The sequence below is a fragment of the Thamnophis elegans genome, chromosome 10 (genome assembly GCF_009769535.1).
Source record: "Thamnophis elegans isolate rThaEle1 chromosome 10, rThaEle1.pri, whole genome shotgun sequence".
Lineage (NCBI taxonomy): Eukaryota > Metazoa > Chordata > Lepidosauria > Squamata > Colubridae > Thamnophis > Thamnophis elegans.
In genome coordinates, this window is record NC_045550.1 from 61,200,065 (window position 1) to 61,214,673 (window position 14,609).

Consider the following 14,609-nt stretch of genomic DNA (forward strand, 5'->3'; position numbering starts at 1 on the left):
ATAGTTAGTCCTCGACTTGCAGCAGTTCATTTAGTGACCATTCAAAATTACAATGGCAAGTGAAAAAAGTGACTTATGAGTGTTTTTCATACTTACGACCACTACAGCAGTCCCATGGTCACGGGTTCAAAATTCAGATGCTTGGCAACTGGTTCTTATTTTTATATATATATTCTAGCCGATAAAGCGGTGTTGTCTGGGTATTTATTTATAGGGGGAAAATGTCCAGACCAAACATAATTTCCCTTGTGGAGTACTGTGAAGCTGTTACCATGGCAACTCCACTGTGCTGTACAGTAGACGCCAGTATGGCAATACGACACAACAGGCTGTATCTTAACAGAACACCCCCCACTCCCAAGGGGTGTTAGGGAGTGTCTTACCCCCACAGTATTTGTTTCCAGAGAGTAAGTCATCTGTACCAAGTTTGTTGAAATTGATCAAGGCGTTCCAGAGTTATGCTGGAATGTACAAACACACACACACACACACACACACACACACACACACACACAGAATATAACATAACATAATATAATATATAATACGTCTTTCTTTAGTAAACATAAAAGAACTCAATATCTATATGAACAGTATATTGTCTGAGTAGAGTTAGTTTTGAACAACAAAGAAAAATGATACACATAATAGTAATTATAATATACCTATCATTGATAATAATCACATAATAGTACCATTGGCTTATCCATACCAAAAAGCTTTTCTTATATAATCATTCTCTTAATCACTTTAATTTCTAACCTCTGTTTCTATTAATTAACCATTGGTAAAACAAGTCCCATATAAATAAGTATTCAGTTCCTTTCTTCTCCTAGCGACCAGTTCTTATTTATGACGGCTGCAATGTCCCAGAGTCGTGTGAAACGGTTTTGCGACTTCTGACAAGCAAAGACAATGGGGAAGCCAGATTCACTTAACAACCAGGCTACTAACTTAACAACTGCAGTGATTCACTTAACAACTGTGGCAAAAAGGTCATAAAATGGAACAAAACTCACTTAACAAATGTCTCACTTAACAACAGAAATCTTGGGCTCAATTGTGGTCATAGATTGAGATCCACCTATAATTCCTTTTCATGTTATTTTCCATGATTTCTCTTTGATCATTATTTCTATCGTTCTAATATTAAGCTAATTGGCCGATTCTCCCAGTCCCCATTATTGTTTAAAAAAAACTTTAATATTACTTATTTTCCAATATATAGAATAGAATAGCAGAGTTGGAAGGGACCTTGGAGGTTCTCTAGTCCAACCCCCTGCTTAGGCAGGGAACCCTATACCACTTCAGAGAAATGGCTAGCCAACATCCCCTTAAAAACTTCCAGTGTTGGGGCATTCAGAACTTCTGGAGGCAAGTTGTTCCACTGATTAATTGTTCTCACTGTCAGGAAATTTCTCTTTAGTTCTAAGTTGCTTCTCTCCTTGCTTAGTTTCCACCCATTGCTTCTTGTTCTACTTTCAGGTGCTTTTGAGAGCAGTTTGATACCCTCTTCTTTGGGACAACCACTGAGATATCAGAACACTGCTATCATGTCACCCCTAGTCCTTCTTTTCATTAAACTAGACATACCAAGTTCCTGCAACCGTTCTTCATATGTTTTAGTCTCCAGTCCCCTAATCCTCTTTGTTGCTCTTCTCTGCACTCTTTCTAGAGTCTCCACATCCTTTTTACATTGTGGCTACCAAAACTGGATGCAGTATTCCAAGTGTGGCCTTACCAAGGCATTATAAAGTGGTATTAACACTTCACGTGATCTTGATTCTATCCCTCTGTTTATGCAGCCTAGAACTGTGTTGGCCTTTTTGGCAGCTGCTGCACACGGCTGGCTCCTATTTAAATGGTTGTCCACTAGGACTCGAAGATCCCTCTCACAGTCACCACTATTGAGCAAGGTACCACCTATACTGTACCTGTGCATTTCGTTTTTCTTGCCTAAATGTAGAACTTTACTTTTTTCATCATTGAATTTCATTTTGATAGCTAGCGCCCAACGTTCAACTCTGTCGAGATCCTTCTGTATCTTGAGCCACTTAATTCAACCTTTTATAAAAGATGTGTAGTTTCTCACAGATGACTGGCAATTTTAGAACCTTGGGAAGGATATCATTTGAATCCTGGGGTTTATTTATTTTTAATTTGTCAATTAGGCTTATAACCTCATGTCTTCTTCCCTCCCTTTGCCTGAGTTCCTCTGAATAAATCATGATCTCACAATACCTTTCCTGGTCTGAGATATACATTCAAACCGAGCACCTATTCTTAAAGTTTTGAATAATTTCCAAGCGTTGCGAGGGACTTGACCTCCCTGACTCCTTTTCAACATCCCTGTTATCAATTTAAATGAGGCCTTTGTGGTTCCAGCAAGCAAAAAAATGCCAGAGGAAAGCATTTGCATATATATCCAGTACTGGGTATAGCTCTTTGTAAACGGAAGGGAGCCCACAACTGGTAAACTCTGTAAAATAAGAACAGCTGGAATGTACTGACACTCAAGCGCAGTGAACTCAAGTGTAAAATGATGTATTTATGCTTCTGCTTGATATACACTGTAGTGCCTCCACTCAGATAGAGAGGAATTTTTGAGGTCTGAGGGAATATACTTGAAATTAGTGTGATTAAACTCCTAAGCAATCACACTGTCTTTTGTTGTAATCATTTTGTGAATGATTGGCATTCTCTCTCTCTCTCTCTCTCTCTCTCTCTCTCTCTCTCTCTCTCTCTCTCTCTCTCTCTCTCTCTCTCATTTTATTACTCTATCTTCCATCTATCTATCTATCTATCTATCTATCTATCTATCTATCTATCTATCATCTATCTATCTATCTATCTATCTATCATCTATCTATCATCTATCATCTATCTTTGTATCATCTCTCTCTCCTTTTATGACTGTCCTCCCCCTCCTTTTTATCTATCTATCTATCTATCTATCTATCTATCTATCTATCTATCTATCTATCTATCTATCTATCTATCTATCTATCATCTATCTATCTATCTATCTATCATCTATCCATCTCTATCATTTATCTATGTTAATAATATACGGTATATGCTGGTCTTGTTGTATTTGGGTCTTTTCTCGTGTAAGATTGAGAATCTCAATCATACATAGGAAAAGATCCAAATACAACAAGACCAGCATAACTACACCCATGAAAATCTACAAATCTACATATATATATATATATATATATATGTGTGTGTGTGTGTGTGTGTGTGTGTGTGTGTGTGTGTGTGTCTATCTCTATCATCCATGTATAATCTCGCTCTCCTTTTATGACTATCCTCCTCCTTCCACCATCCTTTTTCATATCTCTATCTCTCTTTCCCTCTCTCCTATGAATTTTCAGGGGATGATTATTCAAAATCTGATGAAGATCACAGTATGCCAAATGATGTTAGATGAAATACTGAAAAAAAAAAAACATTAACAAAAGACTAATGATATTGAGGCAGAGCTTATGGAGAAACATTATGGAAAAACAGACCGCCTTCGATCTGACCTAAGCGTAGTACATAAAATTACCTGCTACAACGTCCTACCTGTCAATGACTACTTCGGCTTCAACCACAACAACACATGAGCTCACAATAGATACAAACTTAGGATAAACTGCTCCAAACTCGATTGCAGAAAATACGACTTCAGCAACAGAGTGGTCAATGCCTGGAATGCTCTACCTGACTCTGTGGTTTCTTCCCCCAAACCCCAAAACTTTAACCTTACACTGTCTACTGTCGACTTCACCCAGGGTGGGTTGCTGTTGGCATTCGGCGCGCAGGCACAAAAAACAACAACAGGAATGTAACTGTCTTCAAAATGAAACACATTTTTTGGAATTATATAAAAGTAAGCAACTTCCCACTGAAAAGGCTTTAACATGTATGCCTGCATCTGTTATTTCCAGGGAAATCATTTAGATAAAGCCCTATGACTCCATCATTGTTGCATGGAATATATAGATTAAAATTATTAATTATTTTAAAAAGTAAAGTGTGTGTGTGTGTGTGTGTGTGTGTGTGTGAATGTGGTGGCTCAGTGAGTAAGACACTGAGCTTGTTGATCAGAAAGGCTGGCAGTTTGGCGGTTCGAATCCCTAGCGCCGTGTAATGGAGTGAGCTCCTGTTACTTGTCCCAGCTTCTGCCAACCTAACAGTTCGAAAGCATACAAGTAGAAAAATAAGGACCACCTTCAGTGGGAAGGTAATAGTATTCTGTGCACCTTCAGCATTTAGTCATGCCGGCCACATGATTTATTTATTTATTTATTTATTATATTTCTATGCCGCCCTTTTCCCCGGAGGGGACTCAGGGCAGCTCACAATCCAAGTCAAGGGGGGGGGGAGGTACAAATAAGGGAAAGAAAAAAAGCACGAAACAAAACAGTACCACAATTTAAAAGCACACAACAATCATACCATTCGAGAGGGGACAAAAGCTCATTAGCCACATGAGCACGGAGATGTCTTTGGACAGCACTGGCTCTTTTGCTTTAAAACTGAGATGAGCACCACCCTCTAGAATTGGGAACGACTAGCACATGTGTGCGAGGGGAACCTTTTACCTTGTGTGTGTGTGTGTGTTGCCCAACCATAATTCTATTCATGGGGGATGGATCAAAGAAATTCATTTTTATCGTTTTAAGGAGTTCTGCTATCTCTGAGCTTGAAAACTCCTGCTCTACCTCTATGACAATGTGACTAGGATAATCTGGTTGCTATAATCCCTCTGATTTAATGGCTGATTTCTCAGTCCCTGAAATCTAATACTCCTGGTTTTGGCCTCCCTTGGAAGCAAAAAGTTATTCCTTCAGCTTTTTGCTTGTTTTCAGGTTTTTTTCTTGTCAGCAGAGAGAGCATCTTCCAGTGCCTTGACTGGCTATAATCACATGTTTGTGTTTTGGCCTACTTTATACTGGATGGATGCTAAAGAATGGTGTCAATTTGTTCTTTGCTATTGGTCTCACTGTAGAACGGAGTGAATATCACAGAATATTTTGGGGGACTTAGTATTGACCAAGTGCCATCCATCTTATTTTATATTACTGTGTGGCCCACGAAGGAAGAAAATCTAGTTCTTGGACACAGTTAGCTTCTAAACTATTTTATATTATTGATCACAAGGTTGGACCATTGTTGTGGCTCCCCAGCAGCCAGCGGAACTGGAAGCAGATTCAGACAGTGAGGAGGTTGGGGAGAAACATGGGCCAGTCCTGGAGTCTGGGGAAGGCTCTGATGAGGGCTCTGTGTCGGAGTTGCCAGCACAGGGCTGTGTTGAACTCTGCCAGCACAGGGCTCTGTGAGTAGAGTTGCCAGACGAAGGGAACAGCTAAAGAACAGGGTTGACTTGGGAGTAAAGCCACAGGTGGACGATGAATGGCCCCTCCCAGAGGAAATAAAAGAGGAGCAAAAGGGGAGTTGAGTTTGCAGGAGACATTTGGTTCACTTAATTGGTTCGTGACTCTCCGAGACTCCTTGCCAAGTTCTGCAGATATGGGCCTGTCAGCTCTCCGAGCCAGATAAGGTCTGTGACCGTAAATCCTCCCTTGAAAGACTTTTCTGGATGTGAATTAGCAGAATTCACAGTAAATTAATAAAAGGGGTATTTGTTGGGAAAAGGAGTTTGCTTCATGCTCTTGGGAAGCCTAGGTCAGAACATCAGAATAGTGTTTACTGCTTCTGTGCATCACAGGGGCTGAATAGCTTATACCAGCTGACTAGTGGCGTTCGAATAGCTGACTCCTCTGCCAATCTTCTTTCACCTTGACTTGTGTTGTGTTGTCTTGCATCCAGCTGGGTCCAGTGCCAGCTTCTGTTCTCCACACACACACAAACATAGCTAGGTGTTTCCCATCAAAGTGGTACCCATTTATCTACTTGCAATATTGCATGAACTGCTGAGTGGGGAGGAGCCAGGGAGCAAGCAGGGGGAGCTTATCCCTTCTCATGGAGCTGGGCTCGAACCGCTGGAGTGTAGATCATTTCTGGCTGGCAGTTCCAGCATCCTTAAGCTGCTGCAGAATCGCATCCCCTAAAGGAGTCATTTCTAGCTGATTATAAGCTGAGTTAGAAATATTGTCAGAAATATTGTCAGAAATCCAGTGTGCAGACTCCTTTTTCTTAATGGGTGAATGAATAGCTAACCTGTCAAGGAACCAATTTTAGGTAAGAAAGCTATTCTCCGCTGATGGAAAAATGGGACATAAATGGAACAAAAAAGGAATTGATTTTAAATTTGATAATGGGGGCTAGATTAGTGATGGCTAAATATTGGGGACGAAATTGGGATATTCAAAGAAATGAGTGGTATAATGAAATTTGGAGTACGGAAACAAATGATAAATTAAGAGAAATTAAATTTTTTAAAAAGGGATGATTAAATCAAACAACTATAATGAAATATGGGGAATTTTATAAAAACAGTGTTGGTGGAAGGCAAAAGGAATAAACCTACTCAAGAATATATGTTGTTTTGGAGGAGATAAGGGCACAATTGGAATATGTTGAATAGTTTTTAGTTGTTATAGACGAAGAAATATAAAGGAAAAAACCAGGGTCTCCAGGGGATGGGGGTGCACTGTAATATTAGCTTTCCCCCCTTTTTTCATTCTTTTTTTTATTTAGATGTATATGTCTATGTTTGTTTTATTTGTATTAAAAATATATTGGGAAAAAAAGAAAGCTATTCTCTTTTTAAAAACAAAAACAAATATGTACAAATTATTATTAATGTTGCCTGCACTTTTGCTAAGTAGCAACATTTTGGGGAGGAAGGAAATATTTTTTTAAAAATAAATGAAGGATCTTTTAATGGGGGGGGGCAACATGCTTGAGTGGAGCAGGTTTTTCCTCTTTTCCTAATGTGGGTTTTTGCTTTGTATGTTAACGAGATATAAACTATGTCAGGTTTTTTAAGTGTAAGATTAAAAAAAATAGTAAAGGATTATGAGAAGAGAATCTTTTATAACAGACACAGAGAAACAGAAATTACCTTTTTCACAGTGGTATGTATTGGATCAGCAAATACTTTGAAATCCTTGAGACATTCACCTAGAACTCCAGATCTCTGTTTTGGTCAGTCCCTCTGAGTTTAATCTTCCTCATCATTATATATTTACTAGCTGGATACCCGTGCTTTGTGATGAAACTATGTGACCGGGCAATGCAGGAGAAATCCAGGTCACTCCAGTTCAATTTGTTGGCTCAGTGGTGGTCGGTGATTGAAACACATAAGGGAATATTGCTCCTGCTGCCTTGAGTCCAGAAGGAGTTCCATAGGTGGAAGGCGTAGACATTTTGGTGAGATACTGACATTTAGTACTGTAAGGAGGGCCAGACCGCTCCTGAGTGAAGGAGTGGAACTTTTGCCAGATTGAACTGAGGTAACAGAATGTGAGTCAACTGGCAGTTGGAACAGTGTTCTTTTCAGGTGGGGAGGGGGAGTAGAACTCCTTAGCATCAGGGCATGTTAATATAAAGCAACTGGCAGTTGGAACAGTGTTCTTTTCAGGTGGGAAGGGGGAGTAGAACTCCTTAGCATCAGAGCATGTTAATTATTGTATAAGAAATTAGACTAATGATCTGATAGTCATTTCGAAAAATCCTTTCTTAGAGAGCACCTAGAAGTCAAGAGGAACATATGTGCCAAATTTTAAATTTTTAGTTTTTATGGTTCTGGAGATTTCGTGATGAGTGAATGATTTACATATACCTATGTGAGATGGCAGTATAGAAATTTAATAAATAAAATAAATATATGAGCAGGGATGTTCTCCAATTTCTAGAATTTGAGTTCTGGGAACATCAATGTGAGCCTGGCTAAACTGGGGAATTCTGGGGGTTGAAGTCCACAGGTCTTTAAGTTGCCAAGGTTGGACACCGCTGATGCTAAGTGGATAAAATCTTGGAGAAGGTCTGGGTGCCAATCAAGCGGGCAATTGTTGCATTATCTTAAACATATGCTGAAAAACACAATTCTGGGGATCTCCAGTAGGTGTCACTATTGGCAAATCTAAATGCCAAAAGCATCACTTATTTGAATTGGAGTTGAATAATGAATTCACTCAGTTAATATTCAGTAAAGCAGGATTAATTAATATTAGGGAAGACATGATAAAAATCAATTGTTTCAAGGCTCTCTCCCTTGTGCCTTCTTGTTGTTTTGTATGTCATGTTTATATTTTTAATTTTGTTTACTAAATTGCAGTGCTATTCTTTTGCACAATCTTAACCTGATTCCCCCTTTTTAGGGGGAATGGTAAGGAATGGTGACACATTTGCCTTTAATAATAAATAATTCTTGATTATAGGATATATTTCTATAAATCAGTGGGAGAATCTTTTTAAGGCCTCAACAGTTCTGTATGCCGGCAGGGGAATTCTGGAAGTTGAAAAGTACTCATCTTAAAGTTGCCAAGTTTGGAAGACTCTGCTTTAAATTAAGCATCGATACTCTGTTTTCTGCCTGGCGCACTTCTAAAGGCTGAGATACTAGTCCTTTTCAGAGAACGCACAAGTTATATCCATTCAAAGGCTATGTAATAAAAATCCTCTTTTCTTGCGCTTGGAGTACTGTGCACAGAGAACCAAGATATGTCTCAAGTGGAGGGCAAGTAGCTTAGATAAGAAGGTACACATAGTTCAGAATAACTAAAATTGAGAACATTTCCTTCAAGATGTGCGAGTAAGACAATACCTTTGCACTTCTAGGCAGATACAGGATTGCATTGGGGGATTCGATTGTGCGTGAAAAGAAATCTGTCTGAATAGAATAAGATGTATGGAGGAGAGGCTTGTTCCCAAGAAAGACTAAATTCAATAATGCTTGAGCTGCAAGTATTTGCATACTCGCCTTCGGGGGGAAAATTGGTTATACTCAGTGTATTACTTCCAAATAGACGAGTCATTTCATTTGAGATAAAGATCAATTCAGATCAACTTCTGTCAGGCAGAATTTCTACAGAGAGGGAGGGAGGGGGGGAGGGAGGGAGAGAGAGAGAGAGAAAGAGAAAGAGAGAGAGAGAGAGAGAGAGAACCTATATGTTCATGTGCTATAATCTGTGGTTTAAAAGGAGTATTGCTACTATCCTTCCTTCAGCATTCATGTGTTCTAGAAACTTGGCTCACAATGACTGGTTTGCCCATTCCACTAAACCATGTTTATTACTTTACTAGATGATAACCTGGTGTTTCGCGGGTATTTATTTATAGGGGGAAAATGTCCAGACCAAACATAATTTCTAATTATGGAAGTACTGTACTTGTGGAGTACTGTAAAGCCGTTACCATGACAACTCCACTGTGTTGTACAGTAGAAGCAATTTTACGGCAGTGCAGTAGAAGCCATTTTAAGGCACAACAGGCTGTATCTTAACAGAACACACACCCCGAGGGGTGTTAGGGGTGTCTTACCGCCACAGTATTCCCCCCCCCCGAGCGGAATAACAAATTTTGGAATAAATTAATATAGTGTGATGAATTTGGGAGCTATATTGTCATTTTTTTCAGCCGTTGGAGGGGTGATTTGGCTGTATTCCATGGCTGTCGCAAATGCAGAATGTGGTAATTAAATAACCAGTTAAGTTAAGGACAAAGGGTCGTAGTGGCTCAATGGCTAAGTTGATCAAAAAGGTCAGCAGTTTGGCAGTTCAAATCCCTAGTGCTGCATAACAGAGTGAGTTCCTGTTACTTGTCCCAGCTTCTGCCAACCTAGCAGTTTGAAAGCACGTAAAAATGCTTTCGGAAAATAGGAACCACCTTTGGTGGGAAGGTAACAGTGTTCTGTGCGCCTTCGATGTTTAGTCATGCTGGCTACATGATCACAGAGACATCTTTGGACAGTGCTGACACATGGGCTTTGAAATGGAGATGAGCACTGCCCCCTAGAGTTGGGAACGACTAGCACCTTTACTTTGTTAAGGATTACTTTTACCAAAAACCCTTCTCTTATGGTTACTAAATTGGATGACTGGAATGTTAAAAACACCAGCCCCAATTACAGTGTTCTATTCCTAAATGTTGTAGTTTTTCTTTGGGGCTTACCAAGATATGTATTATATGTGCAGTCTATTGGTATTTATTCCCTTTGCAGGTTTTTTAAATCACATTTTTACTTCCCCAGAATAACAAATGCTAGTAATTATAATGCTGAGCTACACAGTTTGTGTAACTATTAGGGAGGCATACTGGAATCAACGTCAGATTAGAGGTTTCCTAACTTAATTTACTTGGACTGGTATGTCCTTTTTTTCTCAAAGTTTAATTTGAGTCAAGAGTTTTGGCTCTTAATTGTGGGTGCAAATATATGCTCCTGATAATGTGCAATGTATCTTTCCTCTTTTAGGGGAAATGTTTTCAAATCATGAGAATGTTACTGGCAACCATATTTGTCTATCGGTCGGTCGGTCGGTCGGTCGGTCGGTCGGTCTGTCTGTCTGTCTGTCTGTCTGTCTGTCTGTCTGTCTGTCTGTCTGTCTGTCTGTCTGTCTATCTATCTATCTATCTATCTATCTATCTATCTACCTACCTACCTACCTACCTACCCACCCAAGCCACTCCCACTCAGTCACATGGTTGGCAAGCCACTCCCACCCAGTCACATGGCCGGCAAGCCACTCCCACAAAGCAGGCCACACCTACAGAAGAGGTTCTAAAAAAATTTGAAACCCATCACTGCCAATTCCCTAATACAATTCAATCGCAATTCCTAATAAACAGCCAAATTCCAGAGCTTGGGTGTATAGCACCAACAGAAGGGAACATTTGTAGCTTCGAGTTGAACTGTGGGGTCCTTTGTGTTCTTTGACCCTGGTGGTTTTCTTGTAGACATTGCATAACCCAACTTTAGAGGTAACTTATTTGGATAATGAAATGTCTGCAAGAAAACAACTGAGCTCACAGAACACCAAGGAGTTCACAGCTTTGGTATATAATGGCAAACCATTTTTGATAAGTACTACCAAGAAAGCTTCAGGAGACACTCACCAGAAGTCCAAACTTGGAGACACATTTGTTTCCCTTGCACTATTACTGTCTCCCACCACCAGCCACCAGGGAGGTGACTGGCATCCTTGCAGCAATGAACCAGCTCAATACACACCTCTTCGTGATCATCAGAAGCTGTAGGAGTAGGGGTGGAGTCAACCTGGGGGTGGAGTCAAGAGAGCAATCAGCCTGGAATGTTCCCACCAGTGATCCCAATCCATCCCTTCTTAAATCCCATTAAATCCCTTCTTTAGTGACAATTTAGTGATGACTTCTAGTTGACTAGATTCTTGCATTTAGGCATGAGCAATAAATCAGCTTAACTGAAATTTAACGTAGCATGCCTGACAGAAGTATTGGTATTGGTATTGGTATTGAGTTTTATTTATATGCCGCCCTTTTCCCTGGGGGGACTCAGGGCGGCTTACAATCCAAAAAAGGAAGGGGGGAAGACAGACTTTTTACATATAAGACAGTACATAATTAAAACACAACATTCATACCACTCGGGCGGGTTACACTCTTAGCCCCAGGCCTGACGGGATAGCCAGATTCTAAGGGCTGTGCGGAAGGTCTGGAGGGTGGTGAGAGTACGAATCCCCACGGGGAGATCGTTTCATAGGGTCGGAGCTACCACCGAGAAGGCTCTCCTCCGCGTGGTTGCCAGTCGGCATTGACCAGCAGATGGAACTCGGAGGAGGCCCAATCGGTGAGATCTAATAGGTCGTGTGGAGGTAATTGGCAGTAGGCGGTCTCTCAAGTACCCAGATCCACTACCATGGAGGGCTTTATGAGTGACAAGTAGCACCTTGAAGCGTATCCGGAGATCGACAGGTAGCCAGTGCAGCTCGCGGAGGATAGGTGTAATGTGGGTGAAGCGAGGTGCACCCACAACCGCTCGCCACCTCTATTGTCTATAACTGGGAGTAGACTCTCCATCTCAGGGGTGTCAAACCCAATTTCGTTGAGGGCCGCATCAGGGTTGTGTTGGACCTTGGGGGGGACAGAATGGGCGTGACTAGGGTGGGCATGGCCAGCTCGATGTCACTTGTGTCAGGGGTGCCTGTGGTGGCTTGAGCATCCAGCCAGAGAAAATGGGCTCCTGAGCTCCATTTTCGGCTGTGACAACCTCCTGCAACCCGCTGCCAGCGAAAACAGAGCACGCGGCCCTCCTGAGCTCTGTTTTCACTGACAGAGGCACTGTGGGCTACTTCCCCAGTCCTTTGCTGTTTCCAGGGTGGCCCTGTGGGCCAGATCTAAGTACCCCTGCAGGCCAGATCCAGGCCCTGGGCCTTGAGTTTGACACCCCTGGTCCATGTCCCCTTGGTAAGACACTGTAGAAAAGTGTCCTTGAGCTTCATTGTCCTCAAGGGATGAAGACTTTTCTTTTGCTCAAATTATCTGACAAATAAAAATGTTTTATTCTGTCCCTCCTTTTATCACAACACCTTTGGCAAAATGTGATTGAGCTGTTGTATTGTCAATTTAATATCTAGAGTTTTGTAGGTCAGTACTTACAACCAGCATTGAACTGCAATTCATTTCACACTATCTAAAGAAATAGGGGTTCGTTTTCCTTCCACCTTCCTTGAAGAGGGGATGTGGAATTCCATTATCTTTATAAACCTCTCAAACACAGAATACTAATCAGACACCAATTCACAAATTCTTTACCACGGAGATGATTTTAGAAGCGGAAAGTATTTTGTAGAAAAGGAAGCCCTGAGGGAAAAAATATGCCTATTATCATAGCATATTCAACGTCTTTATTCCTCAGAAGTTCAAATCAAAGAATGAAAATAAACACAGATCTTCTAAAATTATTTAAAATTGAGTTTTGTGCCTACTGGAGAGGCTACCTCAGGCTACCAACCAGACATAAAGTACACTAACAATGTTGGTGATTCCCTCCCTTTCCCTCCTATGCCTCTGTCAGCAAGAGGGAAGCTTTGTAGAAATAAATATAACAGAACACTTATTATTCACAGTTCTATTATCTGAAATGCTTTGTTCCTACAAACCATAGTTTGGCACCCTTAGCGCCTTAAGTTGAAAATTGTGTCCAATTTATCTATGTTTGATTTTTTCCCCTTAATTTTGCTGGCCATTGAGAATTTTGAATGATGCCTGCCTATCTCCTTGTTTTGCATTCTCTTTCTCCCCCCCACTTCTCTCCCCTCCTCTCTCCAGCTGCACATATACTCAAAATAATGGTAAAATGAGGAGTAGCCAACAAGACTTGAGGATGTATTTCAATTTGAAATAGGTCAACTTTAACAAAGCCAATAGCCTTAGGATTTATTATTTCAATTCACTTGAAATGCATCTATTACTCCCCCCCCCAAATAAACCCTGAAATTTGTATCCTATAATTTAAAAGCCCAAACCCAAACTTATACTGTATATGTGAAGGACAAGCTTCAATACCTTATTTTTAAAAATCTTTTTAGAACTTTTATTAATACCAGTCATGGTTGCATTACAAATCACAATCTGATTTCAATAGCTTCAGGGATCACTAGAAATTCTTAATGGTCAGTTGTCATTTTTATAAGATTATTTTGTTTTTAATGTGACAGAAGATGGAAATCATTAAATACATAGCGGAAGATATTTATCTCTATTTTAAGTGAAATGAATGCAAATTTGATTTTGGTCCTTGTCCAAACAATATTTGGAATATGGCTCCCAGCCCCCACCCCTCAATATTGAACAGCTTTGGTTTAGGTTATTACTGAATATATTTTCTAGTCAACAATTTGTTTTAGGATAGAAACACTGAATTTAATAGGTGGGCTGGAAAGTTATGGATGAAATAAATCCCATATCCATCACCTGGTAGTTTATTACCAAAGTTTCTTCTCCTTCCATACTTCACAACCTACCCTGTTTCCCTGAAAATAAGACCTAAGTGGAAAATAAGTCCTAGCATGATTTTTCCAGGATGCTCGTAACATAAGCCCTACCCCCCAAAATAAGCCCCAGTTGATTGTCAGTCAGATGAATGCATTTAGTACCGTGTTTCTCCAAAAATAAGACCTAACCAGAAAATGCTCCAATGCATGTTTTGGAGCAAAAATTAATATAAGACCTAGTCTTATTTTCGGGGAAACATGGTATATGGGCAATCAGGTATTATTTATGAAGGTTAATGGCTTTTTCTAGAAATCTCTTGTGTCTGTGTGTTCTTGACAGATATATACATATGGACTTGCTTATCCTAATATAACAAACTCAATTTGGTAATCCCAAAGGTACTTTTCCAAAAGACAACTGGACTTTCTTGGGTTTTTTTCCCTTGAAAAAGTTTCACTTCTCATCCAAGAAGCGTCTTCTGTTCTTCTTCAGTTCTTCAGGGGAAAAAAAATCTAGAAAGTCCAGTTGACTTTTGGGACAATTAAGACCTGGATGGTTGAGAATCTCCATAGTCAATTTGGTAACCATAATACAATCCAATGCTATTTAGTATTTTTTTTCCCTGGACTTGACATCTTCAGTCCTGGGAATGGCTTTACCAAATGCTTCTTTGCTTCTTGAATTGAATAGGAGAGTTTAATGGTGAAGAGTTTCTTGAGGGAATTGGTTTTTCTTATTTTAAG